At 38.9% G+C, this 15582-nt stretch overlaps 1 pseudogene; it reads right to left on the bottom strand.

Annotated features, from left to right (window-relative positions):
* Window positions 1-9864: 9864 nt before the first annotated feature.
* LOC149169600 (LRR receptor kinase SERK2 pseudogene) lies at window positions 9865-10839 on the bottom strand (annotated as a pseudogene).
* Between the last annotated feature and the right edge of the window lie 4743 nt (window positions 10840-15582).

Below are 15582 nucleotides of genomic sequence, written 5' to 3'. Positions count from 1 at the left end.
CCCCGGTGGTCAAACTTCTTCAGGAGGCCGATAGTGAGGAAGATCCCAGGCAGAGAAGGCTAAATCAAATGATCGACTTGCAGCATACAAGAGAAGAAGTTTTCAAAAACACATCCAAGTTGCAAGAGAAGATAAAGAAAATCTATGACAGAAAAGCTAAAGCGGAAAAATTTCAGTTGGATGATGTGGTGCTAAAGTGGGATGCAAGGAATGAAAAGAAAGGCAAGCACAGAAAGTTTGAAAATCTGTGGAAAGGTCCTTTCAAGATTGCAGCATACAGGGGTCAAAATGCCTTTCTTCTTAAAGAAATGAATGGGGAAGACTGTCCTGGAGGGCCGATCAATGGTCGGCTACTCAAGCGGTATCATTGTTGATCTATTAACGCTGCTTCCACTGTCATTGTAAATACCATTTTTTTCAGTTTGGTTTCAGTATGTACAGTCAGTTTTTGAGTTATTCCAATTGTCAAGTTTGAGTCAATTTCTTGGTCACTTAAGTTTTGTAAATAAGTCAGAGTCTTGTGTTGTATATCAAAATGATGACTCCATAGCCCAATGGACCCAGAGGCATTGTCTAGCTCCTCCAAAGATCTGCTGTTCCTGGCACCTCCAAGGAGCTACCATCCCCCATTAGAGCCAATGTTAGAGTTGGTCTGGTCAGCCCTCCATCAGAGATCAAAGCTCTTTGTGCATTTCAAATTTTAGGTGTCCCGCTCCATCCACTCAGCTGAATTTCACTAGGGACATGCCATGATTTGACGGAGAAAGTCATGCCACTCATCTTCCCTCATGTCTGGCCCCTGCTGGTTTAGGTCTTGGTCCATAATCACTAAAGTTCATGATAGTCAAGGTCTGGTCATATTACAGGACAAAGTCATTTTTATTGTTGGGTCTAGGAAATCATCAATAAGGTCTTTGAAAAAACATGTCCAGAACAAGTTATGCAGGCCAGAGGGAGATCTTATATACCTACAGTACAGAAAGCTTCATCATCACCGCAATAGAAATCAGCTCTTCTTCAAAACTCTGTTTTGAAGAAAAGTCAAACAAGGTCAACTATGACAAAATTTTCCAAAAATCGACAGTTGACATTTTCAGATGCAGTCATGGATTTCAAAGCCAGAGGCTCAGTCACATAGTCCCCACAAAGAAACACCAAAATTTTTATCATGAGAGACAAAATTTCAAAGAAAAAGGAAAAACATAGTGTTTTAAAAGTCAATGAAAAGTGCAAGACTCAAACATTAGAAAGTGGGTCTTCAAAGAGGAAAAAATTAAACCCAACTCTCTCAAAGCCTATATATATTTGTTTTGGCCCAAGACTAAGTCATTGTGTTATAAAAAAGCTTGAGAGAGGCATTGTTGAAGAAAGGAGAGCTAAGGAGGAGGAATTTGAGCAAGGAGAGAAGACTTCTAGGTGGCGCGACACACACACCAGGGCGCGCGACGCACACGAAGGGCGCGACGCATCGGCAGCTAGCCCACAGTGAAAAATCCACAAGGGCACGACGCACTCAGGGCGCGCGGCGCACTGGGCTTGGCGCGCGACGCACACAGCTAGGTGCCCAAAAACATTGCAATTCATCTCAAATCTCGACGAAGTCAGTGAATCAAGAGTTAGGCCATGATCAACACCTCTTCTCCATCACTTTTGTCATTAATATGAGGTTTGTAAGATGTCTGATGGTATCCAAAATCACAATGGACATCCATGGAAAAATCACCAAGGAAAATGAAAAATGGGGTCGCAAAAAGTGACGATGAGCACCAAGGTTTTGCTCCCCTCCCCTTGTCCCTTCATTCTCATCATTTCCACCTCCATTCCATCATATTCCCTAAAGAAACCAACCTAAAACCTCCCTAAAACTCCCTCCCTTGTTTTTCAAACAAAAATTGTGTCGTTTGACCGCGCACGACCGCACACAATGTGGTGCGACGCACTGGGACCCAGGCCACAGTGTTAACATTACACTGCCGCGACGCATACCCGGCGCGTGGTGCACAGGCCTGTGAGCCTAAGAATGCACCGAATCGCCCAAAAATTTTGGAATTGGCTCCTAAAATTGCAAAAGTGCCCATAAATATTTTCACCATTGATACTAAGCTTAAAGAAAAATATGATGTTGGTGACCATGAGACCAAAAACAATTTTTTTTAAGAAAACACAAAAATGACACAAAAGGGTAAAAAAGCTAGGGTTTTTCTACAGTAACTTGATTGTTAAATATGCTCCTACCCTACCTCTGTCTGCCAAATTCCCCTGGAGCATTTTTCCCTAATAGTTACCCTAGCTACATTGCAATCATATCCCTTTGTCCTCTTTACTCATATTGCTCAAAAGTTCCTTAACCCTACCCCATCAAAACCATACCCCAAACACTCCCAAATCCCTGATAAATTGCCCCTTTAAACCCATATTCCCCTTTTCATCATTCCCCTCCTAACACTCCCCTGTTTTATTGTCCCCTTGGTAACAGATTTTCAGAGCATTCATCAGTGTCATTGGATTCAAAAGGCAGCACTAAACTCAGGATACAAACAGCAGTGATGGCATCAGAAAATTCATCAGATTATGAGGGGGATACACACAGTGACACATCTTCAGGAGAGAGCGCCCATAGGAGACATCACCGGAGTGGCAGAAATCTCAGAGACGAGCCCAACACCCTCACAGAGCTATAGGCATGCCCACTGGCCATGTCTTGTTTCCAGCACTTGGCATGTTATGAATTTTTCTAAAGGGTGGCAAATGTCAGAGTACATCATGAGTTGGCCCGCATTTTTGCACTTCATCTATAGGGAGGCCAATCTGTCCTAGCTGGGGTCACTTTCACCTTGACACCGGAGGCTATATCAGTGGCAACGAGGATACCTAATGTTGGGGAGTAGTGGCATAAGAAAAAGAAGGTGGAGAGGCATCACTATGAGCCTTACATCAAGAACAGCTGATTGAGCCAACTCACCAGGGTTTTTCCATTCATATTTTTGAGGGATGAGTATGCCCCACTCATGAGATTGATCATGAAATATTTCAGTTGCGAGGGGAGGTTTTCTCGCCTTTATGCCTACCACATTCGCCTGCTCATGCACTTCACCAGGGTGAAGATGATGAACCTCCCATTTTTCATCTACAACAACATTGAGAAGATGAAGAAATTCATGCAGCGCAAGACCCCACGACAACAGCTAAAAAGTGTCTATCATTTTGCTCTCATCCAGATTTTGGTGGACTATCAGTTGGGATTGCAGGGTATTGCTTGGGAGGACTTCATCTCCCGTGATTTCTTCAGCGCTCCATCGGTGATATTAGAGGCAGAGCATGAGGTGGTAGGTCCTTCACATCAGTTTGAGCCTGAGATGGGAAGCCCTCCACATCAGTTTGACAGCCATGAGACTGCCACCATGCCAGTATACATCACATATCAGAGAGGCTATCCGAGAGGCACCAGACCTTTGTTTGCAGCAACAAAGCGAGCGTTATATCCACTCGGGGTGGAAGGGGCCTCGCTTCCTACATCGACGACATAGGTACAGGACAAGGGAGAGAAGCCCAAGCACAAGGAGGGGCCTTCAACTGTGCCATCAGGTGAGCAAGAGACTGAGTTTGTTCTCTTCTAGGATTATGAGACGGATGTAGAACCTACAAATGCTGAGCTGGGAGAGATCATTCAGGAGCAGCAATCCGTGATTGAGAAACTATCCCTAGACTTGGATAGGGCCAAGTGGAACGTGTAGTATCTAGAGCAGAGGAACAAGAAACTTGAGGATCGGCTAGCCGAGATAGAGTTGCAAATGATCAAGGAAAACCGGCGACACATCCTAGCAACGCAAGGCAGACCTATGGAGCAAAGAGACGAAGACCGTGAGTATGTGCTAGAGAAAGTGAATGTTCACTTGGAGTAGCGGTTGGAAAAAGAAAATAGGGAGAAAGACATGTTGAGGCGCATGACTCATCACTACCAGGCACGCAACATGAGTTCCAAAGCAAGAATCAGGAGCCTAAAGGCAAAATTGAGCAAAGCGACAAAAGAGGCAAAGGAGGCAAAGGAGCAATATCGGCTTCAAATCTTGGCTGAGGCTTCCTTGGCCTAGCAAAGCACTTCATAGGGAACCTCCAGCCCAAATTTCAAGGAATTTGGGAAAATTTTGGTCACAGGCAAATTTTTTGGGCACAAAACAGGAAATTTCTCCCTGTGCGCCGCGCCACTGGCGCGACGCTAAAAATCTAGAACTCAGATCGAGGAACGGCTTGCATATTTGGATTCAGCATCGAAAAATACGTCTACTGGTGTCCGGGCTAGAAATTTTGACAAGTTTTGGGTCTCCTAAAGGTCAAAAAACACCCAAAAATGGCCTCTCTGCCACGTTTTGGACACACAGAAAGCAGTCTTGGGAGAATGAAGTTTTGGAGGGGCAAATGAGCTTCAAATTTAGAAATTCCAGTTGGGTTGGAAAGTAGACAGGACAGGATTTCCAACAAGCCCACTTGGGCACATTTTGGACACCTGAAAGTGCCCCAAAACAGGCTCCAAAGTGGCGCGACGCACAGGGAATTTGGCACAGCGCATAGGGGAAAAAACGGCCAAATTGCTCTCGTTTCGCGAAATTTCAGGTCGTGACTTCTCCAAGTGGGCCCGGTCATCTACTCTTCGATTTTTTGGCACCAAGGGCACCTTTTAAATAATTTTCTCTCCAGGTGGGCATCTATCCAAGTGGCAAAAGAATGCAAAGGTTCGCCACAACCAAATGTCATGCTTGAGAGCACTGCCCCTGTAGCTGATGGTTGGCTCTCCATCTCCTTTTCGAAATGATTTGAGTAACTTCCCAACCCATGGGAGTTCCATCTCTTCTCTACACTTTCTATATATTGTATGCAAGTTATTTGCAAAGGGTTGGCTGGCTTGTAACTTCTGATAGACTGTGGGAAAGAAACTCTGTTTCTGCACTGTGTATTTTTAACAAAGAGTTTAATGAAAGGCAGCGGCTCTGTTTCATGAGATTCTTGTGGTTGTGAGTGTAGCAAATGTGTTCTTATGTTCCATATGTATCTTGTTATGTTTCATAATTCATTTCATGTTTCACTTCAGTGAAATTTTCTAAGTGAGATTAGGTAGAATTCAATTTATATTGCTCTGCCTGTGGGAAAATTTCATGTGCAGTGTTATTCTTTTGTTGAAAAGGATTCATGCGACCATGCCCTTTTCACTATCTTAGGAAATATTTCCATTCCGCATCACCTTAAGTTGAAATTGTTGCGCTTCCCGCCTACCTTGCCTCACGGAATAATCTGTGCCTTCATTCTCAATTCTCTTTTCTTTGCTAAGCGCTAGTCCCATATACATCTCAGAAGTTCAGTCACTTCGAAAATATTTTCCAAAATCGATTTTCACTTACTTGCCTAAGGTAAACATTGCATTGTAAGTCATCTCAGACCGTTTTTCCTATCCATTCGCTAAGTGTGACTCAGAGAGAGCCCTCTCCTGCTCTGGTAAGGCTAGCTACCAGAATGAGCTTGGTTTGATGTTGCCTTGAACCTCGCCTTCTATAAGGGCCTGATTCCTATTATTAGAGCCTCAATCTATTATACACTAACAGATCTATTTTCCTGCTAATTTAAAAGTAATAAAATGAGCTTACTGACCTTCTTACATAGCTTTAAACATTTAACATCTTATCATTTTATCATAAGAAACATAAATTAAGGTGAGCATTCCATTGATATCAACTTAACAAGAGTAGTCCATGGAAAAATACCTGTTCCGATGGTTGATGATGATACCTTTGTCTTATAGCTCCAGTTGAACGCTCCTTATCACCAACCCAACCGGATTTACCTCCCAGCCAACTAGGAAATAAATTCCTAGCCCAGGAAACCTCCACAGGTTCCCTAGCCCTCCGTGCCCAAGTCCAACCAGATATAGTGTGTCCTCAAGAAGAATGTGCAAAACTAGATAATGATACTTTCCTCCTCTCAAACCCAAGAAACCTCCACAGGTTTCCAAGGTCTCCCAAAATCATAACAAGGCCAAACAATCACAACCAACCCCCACAATCCTAAGCAAGACTCCAAAAACCCCCTTTTCTTCCTTCCCCCTTCCCTTTTTATACCCTCTTTCCTCAACCACCTCTCATTAATGTCATTAACTTCTCATCCATCCTTAGTTGACTTCTCTTCTCCCAAGTAAGCTAGGAGTACATTTGGAATTGTGACATGAATATAAAATTGAGAATTTAATGGGAAAGGATCATGTCTTCTCCCAAGTAAATCTGAAAAGTACATTTGGGAATGTGAAGTGTAATTACATGGAGAGGACCATGTCTTCTCCTTAGTAAATGTGAGGGTACATTGGGGAATGTGAAATGAATAAATATATATTGATGATAAGATGGAGAGGACTATGTCTTCTCCCAAGTAAATGTGAGGGTACATTGGGGAATGTGAAATGTACTTACATGGAGAGGACCATGTCTTCTCCTTAGTAAATGTGAGGGTACATTGGGGAATGTGAAATGAATAAATATATATTGATGATAAGATGGAGAGGACTATGTCTTCTCCCAAGTAAATGTGAGGGTACATTGGGGAATGTGAAATGAATACATATATTTTGAAATAATGGAAGGAGACCATATCCTACATAATATTCAATTTGAGAAGGTAAGTGGGGAATTTGAATAATGGAAATCATAAATTTATATTAGACCAATATTTCTCAATATTTTCAGATAATGTAAATATTAACAAAATTTGTAGGATAAGATTTAAGTGGGGCATTACATACACCCCTCCTTCAGAAAACTTCGTCCCGAAGTTAGAATGAAAAGATACAAGGAGTTTGAAAGCATAGCAAACCAGAGAGAGTTATAGCATTAAAATTCGATAAGTTAGACAATGACATTACTTCCCATCAAGAGTCTCCAACTGATCTATATCTTCCTATCCACCCTGGCCTACTTCCGCTCCCGCCCTATCCGTCCTCTGCTGCCTTATCAGTGGCAAAGGCCACACTGACCACTGATAAAACCGACATGGTGGAAGCGTCGAATGCCTCGACCAAACTTTCCCCAGCAGGAATCTGGCAATCGTCATCACACGTCTAGGGGGAGCGTTCAGCTGTCCTCCCCACGATTCCAGGTTTTGGAGGATACACGGTGGGAAACACCTCCACCCCTCCTTCAGAGCACGGACCACACTACAGAGCTGGTTGGACTTGTCATCGAATAATCCAGTCAGGTCGTCTTGCCACCTGTCATTTTCATTTTACTCATGTCATAGGAGTGCATATCAAGTAGATACCAAATGTAATAGAACAATGTACATCGTACCTTTCCTCATTGGTCGTCTCAACCTTCCCCAATGGAATAGTAGATTTTGGTTATCATACGGTTCTTTCCAACCTGTAGTTTAGTTCTCATCCATGCATATATACAACCACAAAATAGATATAGATACATGATCTTAAACATCATGTTTATTAAGCCCAGTGTCCACGTGTCAATTTTTGTTGTTCATACTGGAATTAAATCTTACATAAGATAAATCATAATTTCACTAAGTCATTGATTAGATAAATCATATCTATATAAGCCTATACGATGCAACAATAACTTTGACAAGTCATGCACTAGATAAATTGTAACCAAGTAAGTCATACATTTGGTCATACATCCAACATGTCCATCATCAATACCAAATCCATCAATTTATTTTCACGTGTCCAACCAAATGTATATAATGTTCATAAATAACATGGAACTGCAAAATAGAACCTTAACATAGGTGGTTCTCTATGTTAAAATGGGCATCATAAACGCTCATGTGACATCCTTGTGGAACCCCTTAATAACAATTAGAGTTGAAACAGATTTAACTGTTTGTCATGGAAAATAGCATTTGAACCCGGATATGCTATAAGGTGGTACCAAAACCAAAATAATGGCAAGCAACGGATTCGTGCACTATAAATTTCCACTAGAAGGTGCTAGTATAAGTTTCATGCATATAATTTCTTTGATACCTTAGTGAATATAAAAGTCCCACTCTTCCAATTTGTTGGTTTTTCATCTTCCAAACCAATTAGTTAATCTTGAAAATAAAAGACTCAAAACTTCAGAAATTGTTTCCAGCATGATTTTCATACTTTCTTTTTGTAATTTGAGAGAAATGTCCTTTACATATTAAAGGTTCAATTTTTTTTTTTTACTAGTACTAAAACAATTTCATGATATATAATGCAGCTCACAATATGAGCTGTCAAATGAGAAATAATTAAACAAATGGAATAATTGCCTATATTAAATATGTTTTTAAAGTAGAGTTGATTTTGAAATTTTTGTGTTTATATTTATATAATAATAAGCCATGTTTCCAAACAACTAAGAGGTTACATGGTTATTTTAATGCAAGAACCAAGAAGACATTAGCATAAACTGAACATAAACGGATTTTTGGAATAAGATCAATATGATTCCACAATATTCACCATCCAACAAATCTATGCATTTTATGCATATTAATGTTTGTGGAGAAGAGAAGATGAATTTATAAAATCTTCACCATAATATGATGCATGGCCACAACACATAACTTATACAATATCACTAAGATACCGCAGTACATAAATGCCATTGACAAGAGATGACACTTAATTTCATAAGGTTAAAATTTCATTTGATCAAACTAAGGTCCAAGAATCAATGTTGTTTTGTTCAAACTATAAATGACACCCTTGTAACACGCACCACATGAAAAATAAATGAAGATTGCATATTTATTATTAAAAAAACAGACTAGTCAATTGGTTAGGCATTTTGATTAGGAGAACCAACATAGGCATTCAAATCCCACAAACAAAAAAAAAACAGTCAGTTTTCATTATATTTTGGACACTGCCCTCTTTGAATCCTCTCTTTATTTATGTTCATGTGACTAAGGCCTCAAAAAAAAGAGCTAAGAATTGTACATCAAGCAACAATTTGTGTCCAAATACAAACAAAAACTACATCATCTTGATGCCCTCAGATACTCTTTCTTGTGTGAGCCTCCTATTCAGGGGCTTTTCTTAAAAGCTTTCCCAAAGCATCATATTCTTTTCATATCTTCTACGATCAACTTTGTCTCTTTGCATAATTCTCAAAATGTTGTACAAGGGAAAACGGCTATAGGCTGCCATGTGGCAAGAGCACCCCTCTCCAGTGTGGTAGGTGCCTTTATAATATTGTATAAGGGCATGGGTTGTTTGGAATTATTCTCATCATTCCGTTCATGCTTCCTATGCTGCATAACAATGCTTTGCTTCCATTAGTACTTAGCTGAACAGCCAGTGAGTGGGATGATTTTCATTTCGTTCTTGAAAATTAAGCCAATAAATTTGAACTCAACCAGGGTAAACTGGTCGTTGGAAGTGACACTCACCCAAAACAATGAGATCCCTTAGAAAGGAAAAACATTTAATTTTATCTTTTCACATTACATCAAGGAATTATTCCAATTCAAACAACCAGCTTTGGAGATTAGTATTCCATGATAAATACAAACACTATAATATTGTTGGATATAATTTCCTCACCATAATCCAGATCTCTCTTGGTTAATGAAAGTTAGGGTTTTCCTGGTATTCAGATGTTCAAGGATACCTAGGTGAATATCTAATGTACACGATTGCAAATGGACAACAGCATGATTGGAGATTTCCTACTGATGAAGCAGGGATTCAAAATGCATTTGAGTATCGTTGAACAAGCAGTCACACCTTGCTTACAAAAGTGGAAGAATAGGTAAATAAAATCTTACGACCTTAAAAACCACTTTTACAGTTCCAATAATGATATATTTGAAGAAAACTGTAAAATGTTCCAAGTTACAAAAATATGAGACAACAAAGCCCATGTTGATCATCTTCCACCAGAGAGTTCGATTGCATCCTGGTTATATACAGAATCCTCAGCCCACTCAAACCTTCGAGGCATTAGTTCATATTCTTGTCGACGAATGACTTCAACCTGCTGCCACTCTTCCCAACGTTCATCCAAACCCTCTCCTTCCAACATGCGCACAACTTTTGTCATTTTGGGTCGATCTTCCGGTGAGGTCTGTGTGCACAACAATGCTACCTGAATCATTGCCTCAACTTCTTTAACGTCATTGTTCTGCTTTAGGTTTGCATCTACAATAGCATCTAATCTTTTCTCTCTTTGTAACTTCTTAATATGATCCAATAATAGAACGTCATCCTCTTCCTCGAGACGTGAAAAATCTATAGCACGTTGTCCAGTGACAAGCTCCAAAAGAGTAATACCATAACCAAACACATCTATCCTCTCTGAGGATCTTCCAATTGATAAGTATTCAGGAGCAATGTAACCCACGGTTCCACGGACTTGAGTTGTAACATGAGTTTTCCTAGCATCAACCAATTTCGCTAGCCCAAAATCACCAACAACAGCTTCAAAGTCTTCATCTAGCAAGACATTAGCAGCTTTCACATCCCGATGAATGATTTTAGGATTGCAGTGCTCACGAAGGTACTCCAAACCACGGGCTGCACCTAAGGCTACATTTTTCCGAGCAGGTCAGTCTAATGGCTTTTCTGTAGGTTTGAGCTCCCTTAGCCTGTATGCAACACTAAGTTTTTTGCATATATGGATAGACTAGAAGCCGCTCTAATGGTGCAACACAAAATCCTATCAAGCGCAGAAGGTTGCGGTGGATTGCCACACTGATCATCTCAACCTCCCATAGAAATGCTTGCTCCCCACCAGGGCTATGATAGTCAGTCAATCGTTTTACTGCAACCTTTGTATTGTCTGCCAGCACTCCTTTATATACTTTGCCCGTTGTTTTAAAATATTTAGTTTTTATTTATCATTTTTCTTGTACGCACATCACCTCTGAAACTAACAAAGTTCATATACGCAGTAGACTACTTCAGAAGGTCTGAAATATATAAACATCCATGATAGGACAATAATATATTATAAACGTATATCTGAATACAAGTGAGATGATTGAATTACAAATGAAACTCTGCTTTATATACCTAGGCAGGTATGCTTTCATGAATGGTCATGTCCTTAGGGACATGCCTATTAATTAACTAATTACTATTTAATTAACTATTTCTTATTATTATTATATTTATATTTTATTCCTAATAGTTAAAATGTAGGAACTTTGAACACAATAATGACCACTAAAAAGTTAAAAGTTAAAACATTTATGTTGTAACTTTTCAAATGGATTTCATGAAAGTACACGTGAGGTTCTGGTTCAACACAAATGACATTTTTGCATTTTCAATCATATTTGATTGTTTCATTCACTATTTGCATCAAAAGATAATAATTGTAAAAGGTATGTAATTGTATGCTGAAACATATGCATTAAACCAATAGTTTGAGAAGGCAAGCAACTACAATAGTATATTTGTACACTTACTTTTTGATATAATATACAAGAAATAACCTGGGTTGCAATAGATAGGTCGAAAGCATAGAACAACTGATATTTCTATATGGTTGGTTTGTTATATAAATTATAAAATGGAAAAGCTTTTGAACTGATAGTCTGGACAGGAATTTCAATCTGCAGCAGGCATATTAATCCATCTTTAAGTGATAAACTTATGGAAAATTATTTGGTCATTCACGTAGAGCATACCCATAATTTTCTCTATCCCCCATCTGTTAAGCATTTTGGTTTTGTACAGTGCTAAAACAACTACATCTGTATTAGCAAGAAAGGTCACTACTTGCTTAGCTTCATAAACATAACAAATGGTTGAACTTAAAAAAAATAATCTGGTTTGACTGCTTCATACTTTATAAATTGCTTGGTTTGATGGTGATTTTGAGCCAGGTTATTTTTAAATAATAGAGGTATATGCGAGTTAAATATTGGGTTATTGCTTTCAAGATTGTCACCAACAAAGTAATTATTGAAGAAATTATATCATTTGAATGTTTTTTAGATGAGTTTCATTGATGTTACGGCAAATTTTATTGACTGAATTGAACAATTACATTTATATTTCGGCTATCAATTGAAGTTAGTGTGCCTGGATTCATGCTTATCATATTTGTATTTCTAGTTATGTTTAATTCTGCCTGGACTTTTGCTTATCTATTGACCAGGTTACTGCTTGCAACGAATGCAATTCAAAGAAAGGCCGCAAAACCCTGGAGGAGGCAAAAATGAAACTGATTAGGACTCCTAAGGTTTTTAAGATTCCCTTTCTGTTGAACTATTTGGTTGTTATTTCTTAGAAGCATTTTGCAGTTAGTTTTGATGCATGGCAGAAAAGGTTTCTAACGGGATGTAAGCGACCATGTAGGCACCTAAAGATCATGATGCGTGGGGTATACCTTTAACATATGCAACTTACAAGCTGCTGAAGTATCGAGAAAGGATGCCCGATGAGTGGAACGATTACATATCTAAACCATTGTTTGGGTCATGATATTTGTTACTGTTCCGGATGTAAAATAGGCGTTCTGCTTGGTTTCTTTCATAATATGCCAAGCTAGTAAGATATCGATTGTATAAAATAGTATAATACCAGATCAAATCCAACAGAAATATCCTCCAACTTGGCTCTGTGACTTTCACATCTGTATAATCGAACATGTAACTTGGATTACCAAATTAAATAAACCTCAAGTCAAATTGAGAGGAGATTATGAGAAATTTTTTCAATCTCATTTATAAATTGAACGCTTGGCAAAACAAAGAGATCAGGAATGGTCAAAGATCATGTTGAGCTGTGCTATGCATGCTTTAATAGTGCATATAGTATATGGCCTCCAATTTTTTTAGTTGAAAATAACTTCATTAATACTTGGATTGTTATAATCACATGACAGTAATAAGTGGGTGGCTACAAGGCTACAAGGCCTTTGAACTTTTTCTTTTTTAATTATTGGATTCTTTATGTGTACTTGTTGAGTTTAATTTACTCCTCGCTCGAGCCTTCAGTACCTGCATCTTGGGTTTGGGAAGTTCATCTTCATTGAATTATGAATCCTCATCCCCCTCCAGGATAGTTGGTTCATCTAGTTTTGGAACTAGTTCTAGTTCATCTAATTCATCCTTCTCTAATCTAAATTCCACACTAGTCATTATCATGGCTAGAACCAATGCTAGATATAATACAGGATATAATGCCAACCAGTGCCTTCTACATATATGGCAGGTTTGAATCTCCTCAAATAATATTAATGTTCCTATCCATAATTATCCAAATTGGCCAATATGCCAACTAATCTACCCTTAGTCATTCCTAAAACTAATGGTAAACCTAAAGAAGATCCCTCCAACCACATTATATCTGTAGGGGAGATATATTAACTGTTGGTTGTAGTTCTTCATGTTATACTTTAAGGGCATGATTATTGTTCGATCACTCACAATCTCAACTACATGCGTACCTAAGGCACTATTATGGATGAAATTAAGTTGATACCAATACAACTAGAAATTGGTACAGAAAAGCAAACCATGAAATATTAATTGAACCAACAAGGTCAAGGATGGCTTAGACAAAAGAAAAGGTTCACTCTTGGAATTCTTCATTCGTAAACACTGTTAGCTGTTCACTTACCAAGCTTGTAAAATGTAAAGTAAATGTGAGTACAAAGGTCTTATGTTCAAATCCCCTATTATTTACCTGTGAACACCTGCTGGGGGTGGCCCTGTTCACCCAGCAGTTATAATGGTCGCTGTTATAGTGGTAGTAGTAGGGTAGGAATAGACCCCATATCACACAAGTATGAGACCGGTCCAGTTGCTGATTCATCTAATATTGCTGGCCAAGAATGGAAGTCAAATTGAAATTTCCATCTTTTTATTTCACAATGTTATGATCGTCACTACCCACAAAAGAAATATAGCAAGACACAGGTAAAGATATTAGTGTGTCCCTGGTGATATGATAACCATAGCAAGATAGGAAACAGTTTGAAACAACTTATGTTTCTTGCCAGATGTAAATATTGGATATACAACTATACTATATAGACATACTAACAATTAAGCTAGTGTTCTGGTTTTTTTTTTTGAAAAGTCAATTTATTCAGAGTGGCATGTTTCAAAATGCTGCAATGACTGGAGTCAACGAGGATGCTAAGAAGAACTGTGATTTATATTCATATATGCTTAGAAAATACTCCATCAAAGCTTGCACCATACCTGGTAGCCACGCCCACACACAGTACTTTCTCACAGTTTAGTTACATGTTCACTATAAAGTTTGGAAGCAAATCAGTTACCAGCATCTTTAGTTAACACTCTAATATGACAAAACAGTAGAACATGGGTCAAAGCAAAACAAGACTGACATAAGTACAAAATTGGGATCGATCTCTTTCAAAAGTTACTTTTCCAACATATATGCATTTCACGAATCTGCCCTCTCTTCAGGCTATGCAGAGATATAATAATGGGCTCTTACCATTCACACTTTCTTTCAAGAAGCTTTGTTGGATCCCTTTGGGAGGGATTTGGAGAGCCCCTGGATCATGGAGACAATTATGAGCAAAATATAAATGGATAGACTATGATAACTGATTCTTTGTAAGCAACAAATGCACACCTTCAACAAAATGATAATTTAGATGCCTAATAAGCATGCAGTTGCAATCAAGGCATGAGCTGAAAGCTCTAGCACGGTTGCATGGGCGTACCCAGTTCTTCGGATTTTTGGCTTAAAAATGGCCACAAATCATATGAATTTTCATCGATTTTTCTTATGCATTTTAACTTCAATGTACATTTATATCGTAGCTCCTAGACAGAAACAAAAACCCAAAACACTGGATTCGAGATAGCCCGATTTCAGCTCTCCTGGGCCATGATATTCAGGAGCTCTCGAGTTCGAATCCAAGGAAACAAAGAATGAAAAGGCAAAAGCCAAGAAAACCCTGAACCATAATAGGTTTCACTGAAACAAGGCTGGATCTACTCACTCACTCGGTGAGAAATTCGGAAACGCACCCAGGCAGACCAAAGTTTTCCCGCCTTCTGGGCAATGTGGCCTATATAGTGCATACCCCAATTTATAGTGCGTATGTGACTACAATCCCGTAGGCTGATGGCACCCTTGAAGCAAAAGTAGTTTTCCCTGAAGGATTACAGCAAGGTGAAAACTGACTCCAGCTACTAACTTAACTGCTAGAAGTGAATGAACATGTAACGTTGTCTTTGCCAACATGCTCTATTTAGCTATTTTGTCAAAAGAAACCCTTTTGGGAGATTTCAAGAACCACCAGTGAGTTTGATGTAGTATTTCAATACCTAGATTTTAAGAGGAATCCAAGAGTTCCTATTTTCTTATGCTTATGCACCTGTGGCTGTGCAATTTCTTTAGATAATGTATTTATGTAACCAGTTAACAGAATCTCAATGGCATCAATCAGTTTTGCTTGTCAAGTGAACGAAGAGGAAAATTATAGGTAAGTTCACAGAATCTATGCAGATACATGGATCTTATGATTTCACAAGTGTAAACGTGGAGACTTGGAAACAATATACAGAACAGAGGGGTATCATAGACCCATGTGCATGTATTCTGATTTCACTGTTCTAAAA

This window comes from Pinus tabuliformis, chromosome 4_2, assembly GCF_031772625.1.
Source record: "Pinus tabuliformis cultivar Carrire ecotype Pingquan chromosome 4_2, CPIR1, whole genome shotgun sequence".
Lineage (NCBI taxonomy): Eukaryota > Viridiplantae > Streptophyta > Pinopsida > Pinales > Pinaceae > Pinus > Pinus tabuliformis.
This window is presented reverse-complemented; position numbering and strand designations above follow the sequence as displayed.